This window comes from Rattus norvegicus, chromosome 2 (genome assembly GCF_036323735.1).
Source record: "Rattus norvegicus strain BN/NHsdMcwi chromosome 2, GRCr8, whole genome shotgun sequence".
In the NCBI taxonomy this organism is placed as follows: Eukaryota; Metazoa; Chordata; class Mammalia; order Rodentia; family Muridae; genus Rattus; species Rattus norvegicus.
In genome coordinates, this window is record NC_086020.1 from 26,762,820 (window position 1) to 26,780,844 (window position 18,025).

The 18,025-nt window shown below is 46.8% G+C and overlaps 1 protein-coding gene across 3 annotated transcripts in view; it reads left to right on the forward strand.

Moving 5' to 3' along the window:
- The window catches only part of Arsb (arylsulfatase B), a 159,288-nt gene that overhangs the window by 26,425 nt on the left and 114,838 nt on the right, over window positions 1–18,025 (forward strand).

The window sequence follows — 18,025 nt, forward strand, 5'->3', positions numbered from 1 at the left end:
AGGAAAAGCAATGCCAAGTGCTGTAGTGGAGCCTTGGTTGCAATGTGAACAAGAGAATTGCAAACCTTCCCTCCTTTCGTTTGTATTTTTAACGGGTATTTGGAGATCAGCTCTCACTCGCTAAGGGAATTAGCAGGCACCGTGTGCGGGCCAGGGCACCAAGTGTAGTTACCAAGGCATTTTCTGGCCTCAAGGATGGTAATCTGTTGTTTATTTGAGGTAGGATCTGATTACCCTAGGGCAAGCTGGTCTGAATTCTCTGTCCTCCTGCCTCAGCCTTTGCATCACGTGCCTGGTGAGAGGGTGTTTGAGTTTTCATCTAACTCCTGACACCCCAGGGCTGTGTCCATAGTGGGCTGCAGTGGTGAGCTACTGAGGCTCCAGGCCGGGTGGGTTAGTGGTGTCTCCATGAACAGCCCGTGTCGTTGCCTTAGTGCCATCTAAACACTATAATTCTCTAAGTGTCTCCTGTATTGATAAGGCTCGAATATGAGATAATTGTTTTTACCAAAAAAAAAATCCCAAACAAACAAAAAAATAGGACATCTTAGATTAACTCCATACAGAGTCTCATAATTTTGGAGTCAGCCTCAGTTTAATTCCAAAAAAACAAAACAAAACAAAACAAAAAACTAAAAACAAAACAACAATAACCCTTCTATAGTGTTTCTGACCAGTGTTGCCGTTAAAGGCCTATGGGGTCTCTATGAACAATGAGTAAAATAGAGGCCAGGATTCTCAATACCAATTTAGCCGTTATTCCTGATGATGCCCTCATAACTGCAAAAACCAAAAACTTTAAAATTAAAAACCAAGCCTCTGTCGTAGACATGCTGCTTTCACAGTTTCTGGGCAGTGGCTTCCTGAGTGTGGATTAACGTTTCTCAGGAACTAAAAAGGGCTCATAGTGAAGATATTCACTCTGGAAACCGTTAAGTATCTCACAGTGATTCTCGCAGGAGTAGAGGCGTCAGTGTCAAGAACATCCAGGAAGAGATGGGATAATTTTTTTTTCATGATATGTGAGAATGAAAAAATATTTGAAGGCCGATGTTTCTTTTGTTTCATGATCTCAGATTCATGTGCACATTTCTAAACAGAGCTTAATCACTTTATAAACACCTGTAACACTTTATTCAATTTGGCAAAAATAACATTTGAGGCTTCTCACTGAAAGCCCGGACTGTCATACATCCTGATACTGCGACGTCGTAGCAGATGCATTAGTCTTAGGTCGCCTTTCTTTGCCGGACTATGACGATGTGCTGTATAATGCCCCTCATCTGACTTAGTGGAGTTTTTGTTAGGACTTTTACACCAGCTCACAAGTGAGAGCGGAGCTGGTTTCCTTTATCACCGGCAGGTTCTGTCGTCTTGGTTAAATTCATGTGGTAAAGTAATTAGGATGGTGTTCCCACCTCGTTCCGTGATTTGAGTCGGTAGGCGGTCCTTAGAACCTTCTTTGGGGGAATTTTAAAAGTTATCTCTCCATGGTTTAAGTCCCCTCCTTACTTGAGTAAGAAAGAGCAGTGATATGCTCGCAATGAAACAGGGAATGTTTGCAAATAGTTGCATTAATATATTAATTAATTAACCAATTAATTAATATGTGTGTGTGTGTATATGTATTTGCTAGAAACCAACCAAGCATAGGGCTCGTCTTCTCCCGGGCAGCTCTCAGTTGAATTACAAATAAGGGCTGGAGGGACGGGTGCGTGGTAAGAGCCTCCTCTTCCAGAGGACTGGGGTTCTGTTCTTATCACCCAGAGGCAGCTCCCAGCCTTCGGCAACTCCAGTTCCGAAGGCTCCGACGCCCCCTTGTGGTTTCCGTTGTCACTGTGCTCACGTGATGTAGACACGCATGTAGGCAAAAGCCCAAACACGTAAGATAAAAGTAAACACACCTTCTCTTAGAAAGAAAAAGTATCCTAGGTTTGTCATCAAAGCTAAGGAGACAAGCGTGAATTTCATCATTCTGTTCCTCACACCCCCACTGATATAAATTACCATTGATCGGTTAACATCATCCCAACATGGATTTAGTTTGTTTCTTTGTTTTCCTGTGCGAGGGTTCAAATCTGGAGTTTTAGACACCATGCAGGCAACTTACCGCTTGGCTACAGCCCCACCTTATCCATTTTTTTTCCTGCAATATGGGATGGATTTTACTGTAGTCAGACATTGCTGGTCTCATGATGAAACGATGAAAAGACCGTTGTGGTTTTTGGTAGCCTGTGGTCAGAGTTTGAGTCGTGCTTTCCCTCTAGTGAGCTTTGTGGATTCTGGCTCAGTTTCACGGTCTGTTAAATGGCCATTTGTTGGCTTACAGTCTGTCTGACACTGGGGAGATGATAGCAGGTGTTCAGCAGGATCATGTCTTTCCGTTAGCTCGGCGTGTGTGCGAGCACACGAAGTACAGGGCTTCTAGGAGGCTCTAACAGTAAAGCAGCATGAAGAGATGGAGCTTCCAGAAGAGACTTAGGAAACAGGAGAAATTGGGTTGAGAAGCCCTGCTCCAAGCATTCTTATTCCCAGGGATACGGAGAGCCTGCTAACCTGTGGTCTGCAGTGCTCGGGCAATCCTAACAGAGACTGGGGTGCATCTGCAGAGAGCTGCAAAGGGTACAGATGTGACCAGAGCACACATGTAATCTGTGAGGCAGTAGGTCCACAGGCCGTGGACTCACTGTGGACATGGGTTGTAGACCTGAGGAATTTGGAACGTGTGGGTGACTCTGCAGTTGCCATTCACTGATTGGGCTCCGAGGCTCTCAGACCAGTGCTACACAGTGGAGAAGGGTTTTATCCATGATGTCAGTGATACCTTAAGAGCACCAGAGGGGTTGGGGATTTAGCTCAGTGGTAGAGCGCTTGCCTAGCAGGCACAAGGCCCTGGGTTCGGTCCCCAGCTCCGAAAAAAAGAAAAAAAAAAAAAGAGCACCAGAGCCTGGTCAGCAGCAGACTTATGCTTAGGTGGAGGAAGTAATTGTAGAACATGAAGGTTTAACACTTATCACTTGAGCACCCACAAAATTATGCATAACTGATTATTTCCAGCAGAATTCAGAGGAATTGTACCTAATGCCTCTATTTCCGAAGTTCCCGTCCATCTTTCTGCGGGATTCCCTTCAGAATGGGTAGCTGCTGGCGATAGAACAGAGTCCTGCTCCATAGCTTTAAGTCCGAGGTGCAGTTAGCAGGCTTATGAATTAGCATAGAACTCTGTGCTAGTAACAAGGTGTCTGACTGCCAGCTAGCTCTAGACCTGTAAGTGAATGTCTCACGAAGCTGAGAGCCGTTAACTGAATAAACCAGGTCACAGTGCACACCACTGCTCACCTCTCTCTGGGATCTGCGTCTGACACGTGTCTGTCAAGGAGAGAATCAGCAAGTGGGTTGAACCCATGAGATTGGAGTGACCGGTCTTTGAGCCAGCTATTAACCCATGCTATGTCTTGAGACGTTTCGTGTAAGTGTCCGCGCAAAGAACATGTTGGGTCACTTGAAATCTTTACTCATAAGGGGTGTTTAGCCTACTGCTCACTTCACTGAGGGAACAAGATAACTGAGGTACTTTAGGGCTCTAGACCAGTCTTGCTTTTAGTGTCTCTGTGACAGCCCACTGAATGCTCTGTCCCTGTCTAAGGAAAGCACGCCTCTCAACTCTAACGTTTATAGATTGTCGGTGTTTTATTATATTACTTGATGCAAGAGTGTCACATTCTTGATATTTTGAGTTTTCAACTTCTGTAACATGAAGTCATGAATATTCTCATGCTTCTGTGGGCAGATAGCACCGTGGCCTTTTCTCTGAGTTCATTATTAATGGAAGAGCAGATTGAACTGAGCGTGTTTATTGACTAAAACTGCAGGAAGCTTTCTAATTGTTTAGAGCCATTTTCTCCTTTCCACGTGTGTTCCATTTTAAAGGTCGTGTCTGTGGTGGCTCCGTTTCTTACAAGCCTCAGGACTTCCCAGAGCTCAGGCTCCCTCTGAGGCAAGAGGGCCGTTTGGTTGCACAAGCTTCATGGGAGGTTGAGTGGGGATGAAGGTGGATTAGAGAGAGAGAATGGAGCACCTAGAAAGCACAGGTATAAGGAAGTAAAGCCACTGCCCATGAGCCCCGCCCTGCCCATTCATGGTATCTGTTCCTATCTGCTGTGCCCTCTGGCGGCAGCCTCAGCGTTTCCAGAGACCACTTCTATCAAGGGGCTAAGCGTTAACATACACTTGTCAACTCCGCAAAGCAGTGTTCTTGAATGGGTTGCTTGGACAAGGTAACCTTGTCCTAACATGACTGCAGGACTGTGCCCATGTCAGGATTGTACTTCGGAGGAACCAAATAAAATTAGGAACTGGTTCAAGAAGGTTCTGGTGAACCGCAGTTCTGAGGAACCCTTGGGATGAGTAAGAGCAGCAGCTGCTGTGAAGTGCGCCTTCCTCTCTCTGCCGGTGTGGGACCCAGCCCATGGGTAGTGGTGCCTCTGCTCAGAGTGTCCTCCCTCTCAGCTACCAGAAGGACACTGCTCGATGCTACCCAGAGGTGTGATTCTGAATCCCGTCAGGTGGAGAATGGAAACATCACAACTGTGTCCCTCGTCAGCTCAATCGATCATGTCCCTTTAAATTACAACACAGAAAGAAAGTCACGTGCTGACCTCTGATGTACACATAGAAAAGTTCCGAGTTCTGCCTTCAAGAGCTTAAGACTAGCCATCCACCCAGCCTTCGAGTAGTACATGACGTCTTAGTTTAACGAAGTTCTTTTCTGTGTGTGGCTCTTTTGCCTGCCCGGGTGTCTTGCACCAGGCCTGGAACCTTCAGAGCCAGAATGGAGCATCTGACCTCCTGGAACTGGAATTATAGACACTTATGAGTGTTGTGTGTGTGCTGGGAACCAAACCAGGGTTCTATGGGAATGGAGCCAGTGTTCTTTCTTACACCCCTGTAGTGTAAGACACCGTCCAACCGAGCTCTAAGATGTATGACATTGACGTGTTAGTGTGTACTCTAGAAACCTTTTCCTTTTAAGCAGAGAAGGGAAAATACAAGTTGGACTAGGCTGGGGGTCAACTCTCAGAACAATGGGGACTGGCTCCCGCCTAGTTTTGAAAGTGAGAGGGAGAGGAAAGAAAGGGTCTGCTCTGGAGGTCTCATAGAGACAGCAAGGGTGACAAGAGTCATCAGCAGTACTTGGTGACCTCACCCTAACATCACAGACTTTACATGCACCCCCTATCCAGTAGGTGCTGCCAGCATTCCTTTCTAAACTGCAGAGTCATGCTCAGCTCTAAGTGAGGCGAACTCCAGGGCAAGTCTGTTCCACAGCCTCCGTGTCAGTGAGCTGTGAATCGAAGGAGCGCATAGGTCAGCCTCGTGCATAGGAACTACGCAAGGGATGTCTGGACGAATGGAGATCTAGAAAGAGAGGGCTGGATCTAGAAAGAGGGGGTTTAGAGGCATTCCAGTTCACGCTGGTCATTGTAAAAGGGAAACCGACCTAAAAAGGCTGAGCAATCGGTGTTGAAGTGGACACTGGGCTTTATCTTTGCTCCCAACCCTAGGCTCTGGCTTCCCTGCATGGCAGTTGGTCCATGTGATAACGATGAAGAGAAATTAGTGTTGATCCATGGGTACAGGAGTGCAGCTTCAGACACGGGGAAATGGATCCACTCTGAGAATGGACCCTGCTGAACTCCAGCTTAAACAGGAGCCGTGGGCTGGCCATTCAGCTTCTGTCTTCGTAATCTGTACGTAGCCACCTTTCTGAAGTGGGTGAGGATCGGTATAGAAAAAAATGTGCATTTACCGTTGGGCTGAAAACAGCAAATTCTTATTATGTATACTTTCGAGGCCTTTGTTCTCCCTGCCAATCGGAGGCGAAACTGAAGAGCTGAGTGTTCTCTCCTCCTTCGCTTCTCTCCCCAATGCCAGTTGTCACCTCCTGATAGAGAAGCATGAGAGGAGTCTAGAGGCCGGGGTAGGCAGCCAAAGGAAGAAAGGGATAGGGACAGTAGTTTATTAGTCAGCAGGAAGTGGATGGATGGGTCCAAGGTGTCACAGGTCTGGAGTCTTTAAACAGAGGCATTAATAGTAGGTAAAGGAAACACATTTAAGTCTCAAGGGGGCAGCAAACTGGCATTCAAATGACAAAAGCCTTCATATTACCCACCTTCATCCTTTCCACAGTTTGGAAATGGAGATCTGTTTACTCTATAGTTCTGTGGTGTTTCTTTTTAAAGGGAGAAAACTGAGAGCGACTAAAGCTACTGAAACCTTCAAAAGGCTATGTCCTTCCCCATGTGGCTCTGGACGTGCTGGATTCTCCTCGAAGGCAGTGGTCGGGGCTGTATATGTGTGTGTCCTAAAGCATTTGCTCCTAAGACAAGAGAGTTCCAGGGCTAGCTCACGGCGACTGGGTCCCAGACACCTGTCCTCTGTGGGCTTCACAGAGGCCACCGTGGCTGTCCAATAGGCTTTGAGCCTGCTGAGGAAAGTCCACAGTTCCCTCTCTCCCCCAGATCATCAGCCAGCTCTTCCCTATGAGGACCTGGGTGGGAGCCAGTGCTGAGGCTGGGGCATGCCCTGCTGTGTGTTTTTTTTTCCTATTCATTCTCTGCTTTCAGAAGCATCAGATCCCCCCCTTCAAGACTAAAACAACAAGGAATGTATTTGTAAGGATCCCCAGTTGCTTTTCTTGCTGACTTTGGCCGCTGGGTACCTGCAGGAACAAAACTCTGGACACAAAAATGCTGCCTTCTAGGCTTTGCTCCCCCCTACAGAGCAACCCTAACCTCGAAGGGCTCTCGCCTCGAGTTTTCTTGATGAGGAAATCGTTTCGGGATTCTTGGAGCTGCGGGTTTATTTTTTCCTGGTGGTTTTCGCCCTTAATCAGCTTCGGTCTCTGTGATCCTGTTTGTTGTCTTGTTCCAGTATGGCCACATCTACCCAAACAACTCAAGAGTGCGTTGTGGGGAGAGATGGCTCAGCAGGTAATGGCTGCTCTCCCCGAGGACCCAGGTTCAGTTCTCAGCACCTGCAAAATGGCTCATCCATTAACTCTGGTTCCAAGAGAGCCAGCATTTTCCTCTGAGAAGTGTCTCAGACACCAGGCATGCATGTGACGCACATGCTTGCACACGGGCAAACACTCAGGCAAATAAAGTCAGTCGACCTAAAACAACTTTAAAATTAAAATATTTAAAAGCACAATTTCCTCCCTTTCCTCCCTCCATCCCTCCCGTCGTTCCCCCACCACTTCCTTCCTATCTGTGAAACATTTTCTACCTTTTTTTTTTCTTTCTCGGAGCTGGGGACCGAACCCAGGGCCTTAAGCTTTCTAGGCAAGCGCTCTACCACTGAGCTAAATCCCCAACCCCGCTTTCTACCTTCTTTGTGTAAGGTTTTTTTGTTTGTTTGTTGAAAGAATTGTTTTCAAAAGTTAGCAAAGCTTAAAAGTACCATCAGCGCTGTGGAAACTGTTGTCAAACACCTGCGTGCACTGTTGTCTGTTCAGCCTGTGACCTAATGGCAAAGTCAGACGTGAATTTGTCAAATCGTGAATAAGGTGGGGCTGAGGAGAACGGAGTACCGTGTCTGAGAATGGAGGCCACAAGGTGTCACCTAAACGATTTATGTTAAGAGGTCCTCCCTAAGTCCAGAGGTAATGAAGCAGGCTGGATGGTGGCTGGGTGCTCTGTGCACACTGTATTTAAACTCTAATCTCTGTGTCCTTGAAAGGCACGGCCTGACTGGCTTCTGTGGAGGTTGTCATTGGGCTTTTTACCCAAACACCCATCCTGTTCTTTGTTGGTAATAAGAATGTGCAGTTAGCAGGCATGGCTCTGTAATTTTAATTAATACAAGAAACCCGTTCCCTAATCTGTCATTAAATGAGATGGAGTCTCTTTGCCTGTAGAACACCTAGAACAGTGCTGGCCAAGGGATGAGCATCACATCCCTGTCCACAGGAATCTTTCCCCAGGTCGGAGGCCATGGATTCTCTCCAAAAAAAGATCTCAGGGGGTGTGAATGGGAAAGAAGGGACAAAACCATGTTGGCCCCCTTTGCCAGCCTGGTGCTTCCTGAAGAACTCAGGAACGTTAGGCAGGGTATATAGTGTACATATTTGAAATTTAACTTCATAAGTACACAGAACCAATTCCGGGACAAGAGGGAGTTGAGAATGAAGAAGTTTGGGAAAAAGGTTGGCAACGGCCTGGATTAAGGAAAGAAGGTGGGGTCTAAATTAAGCCGCGCTCACAGTCACTAAGATGGGAGGAGACAAATGAAAAAGAGGGCAGGACGTCTGGGGCATGGACGTGTGCATACACAAGGTCACAGGAGGAGGGATGCCAAGTGTTTCTGGGCATGGTGACTGGGACAAGCCAGGCTCCCAGCAGCACACAACTCCACAGTGTACACAAGACACACCTTCCAGGGTTATTCATCCTGTTTGAATACATAAGAGGGAAAGTAGATGCGTTAACTGTTTAGTACTATCGAACATTTTTAATGTTAAAACAAGGGTACATCGTGAAAGAGAAAGCCATTTAATAGATCTCAGATTTCCGTTCTTCCTTTCTTCTACCTCCCCTTCTCCCTTTCCTCCTTCTCCTCCTCTTCCTCCTTTCTCTCCCCTCTCCCCTCCCTCCTTCGAGGCAACATCTTACAATGCAGCTTTGGCAGGCCTTGAGCATAAGTAGACCATGGTGACCCTGAACCCCTGGAGATCCCCCTCTGCCTCCTGAGTACTGGGATTAAAGGTGCACTACCATGGCAGGCTCCTCCCTCTTCTTTTGCTCTCTTGGTGTAACAGTTTAAAGTTCTTTAAAAGTGATCAATTCCATTCTTTTAAAGTCATCAGGGGAGGGTAGGGGAGCTGGAGAGATGGCTCAGCGGTTAAGGGCACTGACTGTTCTTCCAGAGGGCCTGAGTTCAATTCCCAGTACCCATACATGGTGGCTTGCAGCTGTCTGTAATTCCAAGATCTGACACCCTCACACCAACACACATGCAGGCAAAACACCAAATACACATTTAAATCAAAACAAATGCTTTTAAAGCCCTCAGGGATTAGAATTGCCCAGTCGGCTAGAACTGATCCTTCTGTCGGCTAAGGAGCCATACCTGCGCCTGGTGGATCTGCTTAGGTGTTAGACAGCCCTAGAGTGTGAGAAAGAGGCAGGCTCTTGGGAGCCCCAATGGTGGCAGATCTTCATAGCAGTTAGTGTGTTCCGCAGTGCATTGACTCGTTTCACACAGCAGCTGTGAGTCACCTCTGTCACAGGCCAGGGGTCGTTCTGTACTTTTTTCAATAAAGCAGAGGAAACTGGTGTGGTCACCCAGGATAATGATTTTTGGGGTCCTCAGAGGACTTCTCATTTCTCTCCCACTGGCCCTAAACATGGCATTCCCTTTACAGTTCCCTCTGCTCAGCCAGGAATTTGTCCCAGCATTAGGTACCTCTGAGAATGCTCTTTTTCTTATCTGCTGCTTTGAAGACAGGAGAAGAAAGGCTGGTATGCAAATGACCTCTGAAGGCAAATGCACAAACAGTTCTGTGCATTGAGAATATCACTCAACAGGTCTCACTGTCCAGCACCCGCTGTTCAATACAGCTCATTTGTTTGCACACATCTCTCTCCAGTTGCAATGTTAAGAAGCCCCAGCTGTAGCTGGCTTTGCACTTGAGTCCACACACACCTCCAGAGAGAATCGGGTGTGAAGATGCCTTTGACTGGGAAACATGCTTGTGCCTACTGTTTGTTTGTTTGTTTGTTTTTGAGATTGGGTCTCACTATGCATCCTTGGCTGGCCTGGAACTCTCCACACCAGGCTGGTCTGGTAATCACTGACACCTTGCCTGCCTATGCCTGCCTAGGGCATGCATTAAAGGTCTTCATGGCCAATTTCCTACTGTTATTTAAGCAACGCAGAATGAGAAGTGATGCAGAGGAGGGAAAACTTTCTGCAACTTGTGGAAGGGAAGTAGGAATGGAGGGATGGAGGGAGGAGAAAAGGAGGGCTCTGATCTTGAGAGCACTTCCTCACTATATTGGTGCTAATGATTAGAATGGCAAAGCACATTGTGTGTGTGTGGGCATTGAAGAGCATTGGTTTAGTATTCTGTATTTGTACCATATTAGTTCACTTGCCATAGATTAACTCACAGTATCTGGAAGAACAAAGTAATGGGGGAGATTTGGGGGGGCAGTTTCAGAGTTGCAGTGAATTGTGGTGGGGAAGGCACAGAGGAGTAGTTCATGGAGACAGAAGCACGTGGCTATGCCTTAGTAGTCTAGGAAGCAAAGACCAAGACAAGGATCAGGGATGGGTACCACCTTCAGAGGCCCACCCCCATCTGCAAACTTAGGCCACCCAGGTCCCACCACCTAAAGCCTCCACAGCTCCCCAGTAATGCTACCAGCTGCAGACCAAGTATCCAAGTATGATTCAATAGCATGCACCTATTATATATTTCAGCATTTTCTTCTCTGGGGTATATTAAGAATAACTATCTCTTCTGTAATTAAAAGTAAAAATTGTGGTGAGGTTATTAAAACCCCCAAGGGTTTTGATAGTCTGAAATTTTAAGCAGCTTCTAGTCTAGCTATTACATATTTGGTTGTCTTAATTCAGGTTTCCATTGGTGTGGTAAAACTCTATGACCAAAACACCTTATAAAAGAAAGTGTTTGATTAGGTTTATGGGTTAGACTCCATGATGGTGGAGCAAAGGCATGGTGGTAGGAACAGCTGAGAGCTCATATCTGGGCCTGCAAACAGAAGTCAGGAGGTAGAGGGAGAAAGAGACAGAGATACAGAGAGACAGAAAAAGAATGAATATATAGATATAGATATAGATATAGATATAGATATAGATATAGATATAGATATAGATATAGATATAGATATAGATATAGATATAGATATACTGGGACTAGTATGAGTCCTTTGAAACCTTCAACCCTGCCTCTGTCATGGTTTGAATATGCTTGGCCTAGGAACTGGCACTATTAGGAGGTGTGGCCTTGTTGGAGTAGGTGTGTCACTGTGGGCGTCGGCTTAAGACTCTCACCCTAGCTGCCTGGAAACCAGTCTCCTCATAGCAACCTTCAGATGAAGATGTAGAACTCTCAGTTCTGTACCATGTGTACAATGCTGCCATGCTCTCACCTTGATGATCTGGACTGAACTTCTGAACCTGTAAGCCAGTCCCAAATATAGGTTGTTTTTACAAGAGTTGGTCATGGTGTCTGTTCACAGCAGTAAAACCCTAACTAAGGCAGCCTCCAACGTGGCTGCACCTCCTAATCCCTCCCAAATAGTTCCACCAACAGGATCCAAGTATTCAAACATAGGGACCTATGGCGACCGTTTTTATTCAGTCCCACAGGAGTCTGGTGTGCGTTTCCATTTCTCCTGGATAGCCGTCCCTTTGTTGATATTTTAGCAAGGCTTGGAACGTTAATTGGTTGTAAGGCTTCTGCAAGATCACTTGCTACACCTGATGCAGAAACCGTGTTCCCGTGGGTCGGCGCGCAAGCCTCGCGACCATCGGCTGGAGATGGTGGAGAGAGCTATAAATGAGAAGCCAGCATGCATGGGTCATGCTAACCAGTAGTTCCATGGCTGCAGATCCAGGGAGGGGCAGACATAAACAGCCTCTTCTGTACAGACATGCAGCCGGTCTGCCAAGGTGTTTCCTTAAGTGCATAGGACTGAAAACTGGATGGAGCCTGGAGAGGATAATTTACCACATGCAAACTAACCGCCATGGTGAATGCAGCACGTGAGGATAAGAACACTGGAGAAGGGCAGTCATTTTACATACTGGCATTGAGGACAGCGTTTTGCTTTTAGAGCCCCACGGTGTTATCTACCTCAGCCAGGTTCAGTCTTATTCTCTGAAGCCAATCCCTGTGTACCCCCCACCCCGCCCCCTTTTTCTATTCTTGACATTGTATACATTGCTCTTCATGGAGAACATGGTACTAAACCCAGACTTTGTCCTAACACAAGGAAATTGTTACATCTTAATCCAAGAAGATGGCCGAAGCCAAATAAATGGTGGAACAATCTAATGTACATGAAAGATTCCAGGCCCAGTCGTATAACGTTCTCTGGAAAATCTTGTTAACCGTAGATTCAATTCCTTGGCATGCTGGGGAGAGAGAGTGGGTGGGCAGCCAGGTCCTAATTAAGTCTGGACACGGGGCTGAGAGACAGTATAGTACGGGGACTGGGGGCGGGAGACAACAGGGATTCCGAACGCAGAGAGACATGAGCTCAAATTCTCATCCTATACCTGCCAATCGGTGTCTCTATAGCTGTTCCTTTTCTCTGCATGAGTCTTTTCAAAGCGGAACTCAGACGTACCAGGACTACTGTAAGAATCTAATGAAAGGATTCGTCCAAAACACCGGGAAGAGAACCTGGCCGGTAGGGATTTCACAGGTGTAGCTGGGACTCTGTAGCAGTAGCCTCTGGGTGGGGCATCTTAGTGCGGAACGCTGCGTGTGCATTCTGAAGGTCCAGGTCGAGGGACTCTAGCTGTCCCATGGACAGAGACCAGCAGCCCCTGGGGGAAGTGGTCGATAAGGACTTCAGAACCTCATTTTCAGGTCAGTGAACAGCTTACTAGAATCAAACGTCGCACCGCTTTTCTGTAAGAGAGACAGGAGGGAGGATTTTAGCGTCCACGAGAGTGCTTGTGATTCTCAGAGCCGAGCCTCTGCGCTGAAGGCCTCAGACTCGGCAGCGGTGTGTGGCTTGGACAGACTGGAGAAGGCCTGATTACCAGCATTATTTTAAAACATTACAGAGACTCCTAAAACTAGTCAATGCTAGCTTTCTGGCTTTAATCCTTCCTCAGAACGTTAAGTCATAGTTCTCCATTTCTCACAGGGAAAAGAAACAGTGGCCTTGGGAGATGGCAACGCCCAACCACAAGCACACCCCTCACATTTCTCTGTGGTCAAAGAGCAAACTCACACCCAGGACATTCAATTTCCCATTGCCTTTTGAGTATCAAGAAACCTGGTGTTACTGTGCCTCCACAGCCAGACATTGTTATCACTGACTCTTCCGGGTGGTACGGTGGCACCCAGCAGCCCCGGGCTTTCATTTGTAGCTCTGAGTACCAACCACGGAGGCACCAACACTGCAGGTGCCCCTAGGTGTTCGAGTTCCCCTCTTGCTCCAGCTGCTTCTGCCTGCTTCCCCTTGGGCATCCGGGACCTTGCCCCGAGTCCACATGTCCTTGAAGGACATACATGCATCACCTAGACAAGCAGGGACCCAGTCTCCTTAGAGCCACCCTTAACCCATTGACAACCAGCTGATTTGTGCTTCTTTCATTGAGAGTTCGGAAAGCTGGTCAGTGGTCTAAAGGTCATGGTAAGACTGCACATCGGTCATCTGTGACAGTGGCCAACTAGGATGACATCACCTCCGTGTGCTGCTGTTTCCTTTTCCTCTGTTTGTCCCCAGCTGCTCACGCCTACTCTCTGGGCTCACTTCCAAAATAAACTACCTGCCTGCCCACTTTCAGCCCAAGCAAAACCATTTACCCAGAGCCATGTTCACACTAACACCCTTCACCTTCGCCAGCCTAAGGAACGTAAGAGGTTAACAGCTTCATTTTATAGATGGAGAAATCGAGCCCCAGAGAGGTTAAGTTACTCTCCAGGTTCATACAACTTGCTGGAGACAGATGCGAGGGCAAAATTCCACTCTGGCGTTTTGGCTGATTGTCTTCCGAACACACCGATTACTCTTCCACTTCCTGGTCACATGCTGGTTGGCAAGCGGGGCTGTCAGTACCCAGAGAATCAATGACGACAAAATTTGTCCTAAGACATGCTACCGATCCGTGCTTCCCACTTACCTCAATACGCACAGAAAGCGGAATCGACTGAGGCCGTCGCTCTGCAGAATGAGAGGAATGAAGCAAGGTCATACCCAGAAGATGTGGAGATGGTCGGCTCGGGAACGTGAGCTGGGAAGAAACTAGGATTTGGTGAGGGTCATTAACGTATAGTGAAAAGCTGGTGTGATTGAAGGATTGAATCCCCGCCCAAGGTAGCTGAAGACTTATTAAGATGAAGTCCTGAACCCTTACGGTCTAGTAGAAATGCAATGCAAATCATTAACATGAGCCACAGTTGCAATCTTACGTAGCCAAGTTAAAAACAGAGAGCCAGGTGGAATTAAGCTTAGCGATATATTTTTTATTCAGTATATATATATATATATATATATATATATATATATATATATATATATACATAAAACACCACTCCAACATGAAATCAGCCTCAGAAGCTATCGAGGAGAGTTTTTAAAAAGCGTACATTTTATACAGACAGCAGCATACTTCAGTTAAAACTTACATTTCAAGTATACAATAGCCACACACAGTGGCCACTGTTTTGTTCAATTCTGCAGGGAGGGAGCTGGAAAGCTGGTTGGCGGTCATCGGAGAATGTGTTGTAGGGGAAGTTCAGAATTAACTGGCGTGGATTGTTGTGGCAGGGTAGAAGATGAGCTCACCCAAGGAGAAGCCAAGCTCTTTGCAAGATCATCTTCGGACAGATGAGATGCATTGACATTGAACTGAATGATTGGGGTTGGGGGCTGGCAGGATGGATCCAGGTGCTTGCCACCAAACCTGACGATCTGAGTTCAATCCCTGAAACCGCAGGTACTGTGCGTGCACGCTCACACACGTAGCTGTAATGTTTCCTTTTTTTAAGGATCATGACTGGAGTGGCAGTGGAGAAATTCATGGGGTGCCAAGTGTTAAAACTCTATAGCTGAGCAAAACCTCAACAATCAAGTTGCCTAGTCAGCCAGGTGATATGGTGCCATTGCTTCAACCACAGAGGGCCAGGCTGATGAGAAGTGATGAGGTAGGAAAAGGTAAGGATGTGCAGAGATGAGCATCGGAACATGGGAACGCTGAGGGTCCTGGGGGCAAGGACTGCTGCAGTGCGGTGTGTGAGGGGACACAGAGGAGGGATGTGGAAGCAGGGCGGGGGCCAGTGCTTGTGGTCCCACCGCCAGTGTGCAGGGAAGAAGGGCTGAGGGAATTTACCTCCTCAGCCTCATGGGTCTGTGCCTTCTCAGTGTTCTCACAGCCCCACCCAGGCCCTGCCCATAGCTCTGAGACCTGAATTCCCTCTGCCCATGATTCTACCTGTCACTTCCATCTTGCCCAGTTTCTTAACCCAGAGTAATTGACTGCTACCTGCTTCCAGTATTCATCTGGAGAGATGGCATCTATGCCCTCCTCTCCCCTTCTGCCCCATAAGAGTTGGGGAGTGACAGAGCATCTAAGCACTGAGCTTACCAGTAGGCACTCAACAGCCTGAATCAGCCAGCTCTCTGAATGAAGATGCAGGTAGGCTTTGTGTTCATCTTGTTGGAAAAAAAAAAACAAACCTTGATTTCTGGGCTCCAACAGATACACAGAACTCTTTCAGGGGTAAGGGAACTCTTCATGCCTTCCACTAGGACACAATCCGGTTTGACGCCTGCAGAGCATTGAGGCTGTATGTACATTCTGAAGCACCGTCCACCCTGCCTATTATCTGTGGCAGTCTGGCCATGTCCGGGACCAGTGCAAATCACTGACACTGGGACTGGGCAGGCATCTAGTGGGATAAGGACTGTGAGGTCCTACAGCTTGACCTGTCACGAACCCCCTTCCAGTCAGGGATGGCGCAAGGTTACTGGCCCATAGTGGGTGTTGATGGCGTCACACTGACCTGCTGTATAAAATTGCGGTAGACATTCCTGTGAGGGTATTCTGAGGTCTGCCCTCTCTGCCTCACCCCCATCTCTTTCTCCCAGACCAGAGCACAGGGTTTGTTGGTTCTGTCCCAGATCGGTCCTACACCAACTGAAGGAGATCTCACCTATGTGGAGAATCCTGAAACCTGCTTGACTCCGCTCTTTTTCCTCCCTACCTCTGCGGAAGCAAACCGGCTCCTATTGGTGCTATCACGGGAAAGAGAAGGAGTGATTAGCATAACCGCCATCTGGGGACTGAAGCACAACCCACCCACCCACCCACCCCACCCCCCCCACCCCCCTCCCCGATTAAGTGCTTCACACTTCTGTGAAAACCCAATTAGCACTCTTTTACGGTTGTAATTTTTAATTACTGTTTAAGTTGAGAGAAATGTATTCCCTAATTAGATAATTAGTGGGTAGTGACCTTTTGGTTTAAAAAATTGCTTTGAGTCTAAAGTTGTCTCAAGAAGAATTGTTTAATTTAATAAATCACCACTGCTTTGATGTCATGGAAAAATCTAACACTTAGAAAGGTCTGGAATCGCCTGTTAAATTTCCAGAGACCTAACTCACAACCACACGGAACCCCAGCTTCCGGCGCCCTCCTCTGGCCTCTGAGGGAACCCGCACACGTATAGCTCGTGGTTTTGGTTTTTTCTCCCCCCCCCAAACACACAAATAAAGGTAAAAAATAAATCTTCATAAAAGGAAAGGCCTTGAGGAGTTTGCTTATAATGCCAGCACTCAGGAGGAAGGAGGCTGCAGTGGGAAGATTGGGTGGGTACACTGGGCCAACCTTTGTTAAGAGGAAGTCTGTTTCAAAAATAAGGTGTGTGTGTGTGTGTGTGTGTGTGTGTGTGTGTGTGTGTGTGTGTGTGTGTGAGAGAGAGAGAGAGAGAGAGAGAGAGAGAGAGAGAGAGAGAGACATAGGAAAAGAAAAGGATAGAAGAAAAGGAAGGAGTGGGGATGTGAGTCTATCCGTACGATGTTTGGTTAGCATGCATGATCCCCAACATTGCATATGGCGGCCTATCCCAGCAAATAGGAGGTAAAGAGAGAAGGATCAGAAGTTCAAGGTCAGCCTTGGATTTGTAGCAAATTTGAGGGTAGCCTGGTCTACATAAGACAGGGTCTCCAAAAAGAAAAAAATAAAATAAAAAGATTTTCTCCCCTGTGGTTAAAGTTAGTCTACTATACTATAATTTTGTACTATGAGGAGCAGCCTCCAGATACTCAGGCTTTCCCTTGTTCTTTGCTGTAGCTTCCTTACACCCTTGTGTAGTTTTTAGGACTTGACAAATGATATAGATTTATGGGGAACTCCTGGCTTGAGATTTCTTCATACGAAACGTTTATATGTGGTGAATATGTATGTGTGCGCGCGTGTGTGTAATGAAGTTAAGAGGCTTTCCTCTTTAAAGAAAAGACTACAGGACTGATCAATAACATATAGAATGTTTAGTTGCGACATAGAATGTATTAATTCTACTTACTAATAACTCCAGTTTCTCCACTTGACCTTTGAGTCTATTCTACTCAGGGTTAAGAGGCTGTGTCTCAATGCTGCCGGGCCAGCGTGAGAAAGTGTGGGAAGAGTTTGAGTTGTGTCTTTTGGCTTATGTCCTTGTAGTTTGATTTAAGACTGTCCAGTTTTGACTTTCCTTATCTTTTTTTTTTTTCTTTTTTCTTTTTTTCGGAGCTGGGGACTGAACCCAGGGCCTTGCGCTTGCTAGGGACTTTCCTTATCTTGATGGTTTAATATGCCACCTGTGTTTCCAAGGACTTCAGGGGCATGTCCTAGCACATAAATAAGCACATTCCAGTGAGATCAGGCAAATCGATGGTATACAAATGGAAGGGAAGAATGGCCACCACCGTCTGACCCACGCTGTCTCTGTCCTTTACCATGAGGTGCCATTTAGCTTGAGTTAGAGGTGAGTTATGGGTTTTTTGGTTTTGGTTTTTCGTTTGTTTGTTTTTGTTTTATTCTTTGACAACGGAAAATAATTAGAAGTATAGTTAATACAGTTTTCAAATTAAAAGAAACTTCAGTATAATCCATGTACTATCTGATGCCACCACCTTGAACTCCTTCCTGTCCTCCTGTGCCAAGACTGAATGCTTATTATATGGTGTGTCCCCTCCCTGTCCTGCACGTCTACCACACTACTGTGTTAGGTTTCTATCTCGCACCCAGCACGGGAAGTGGGCCTGACGATTCACGT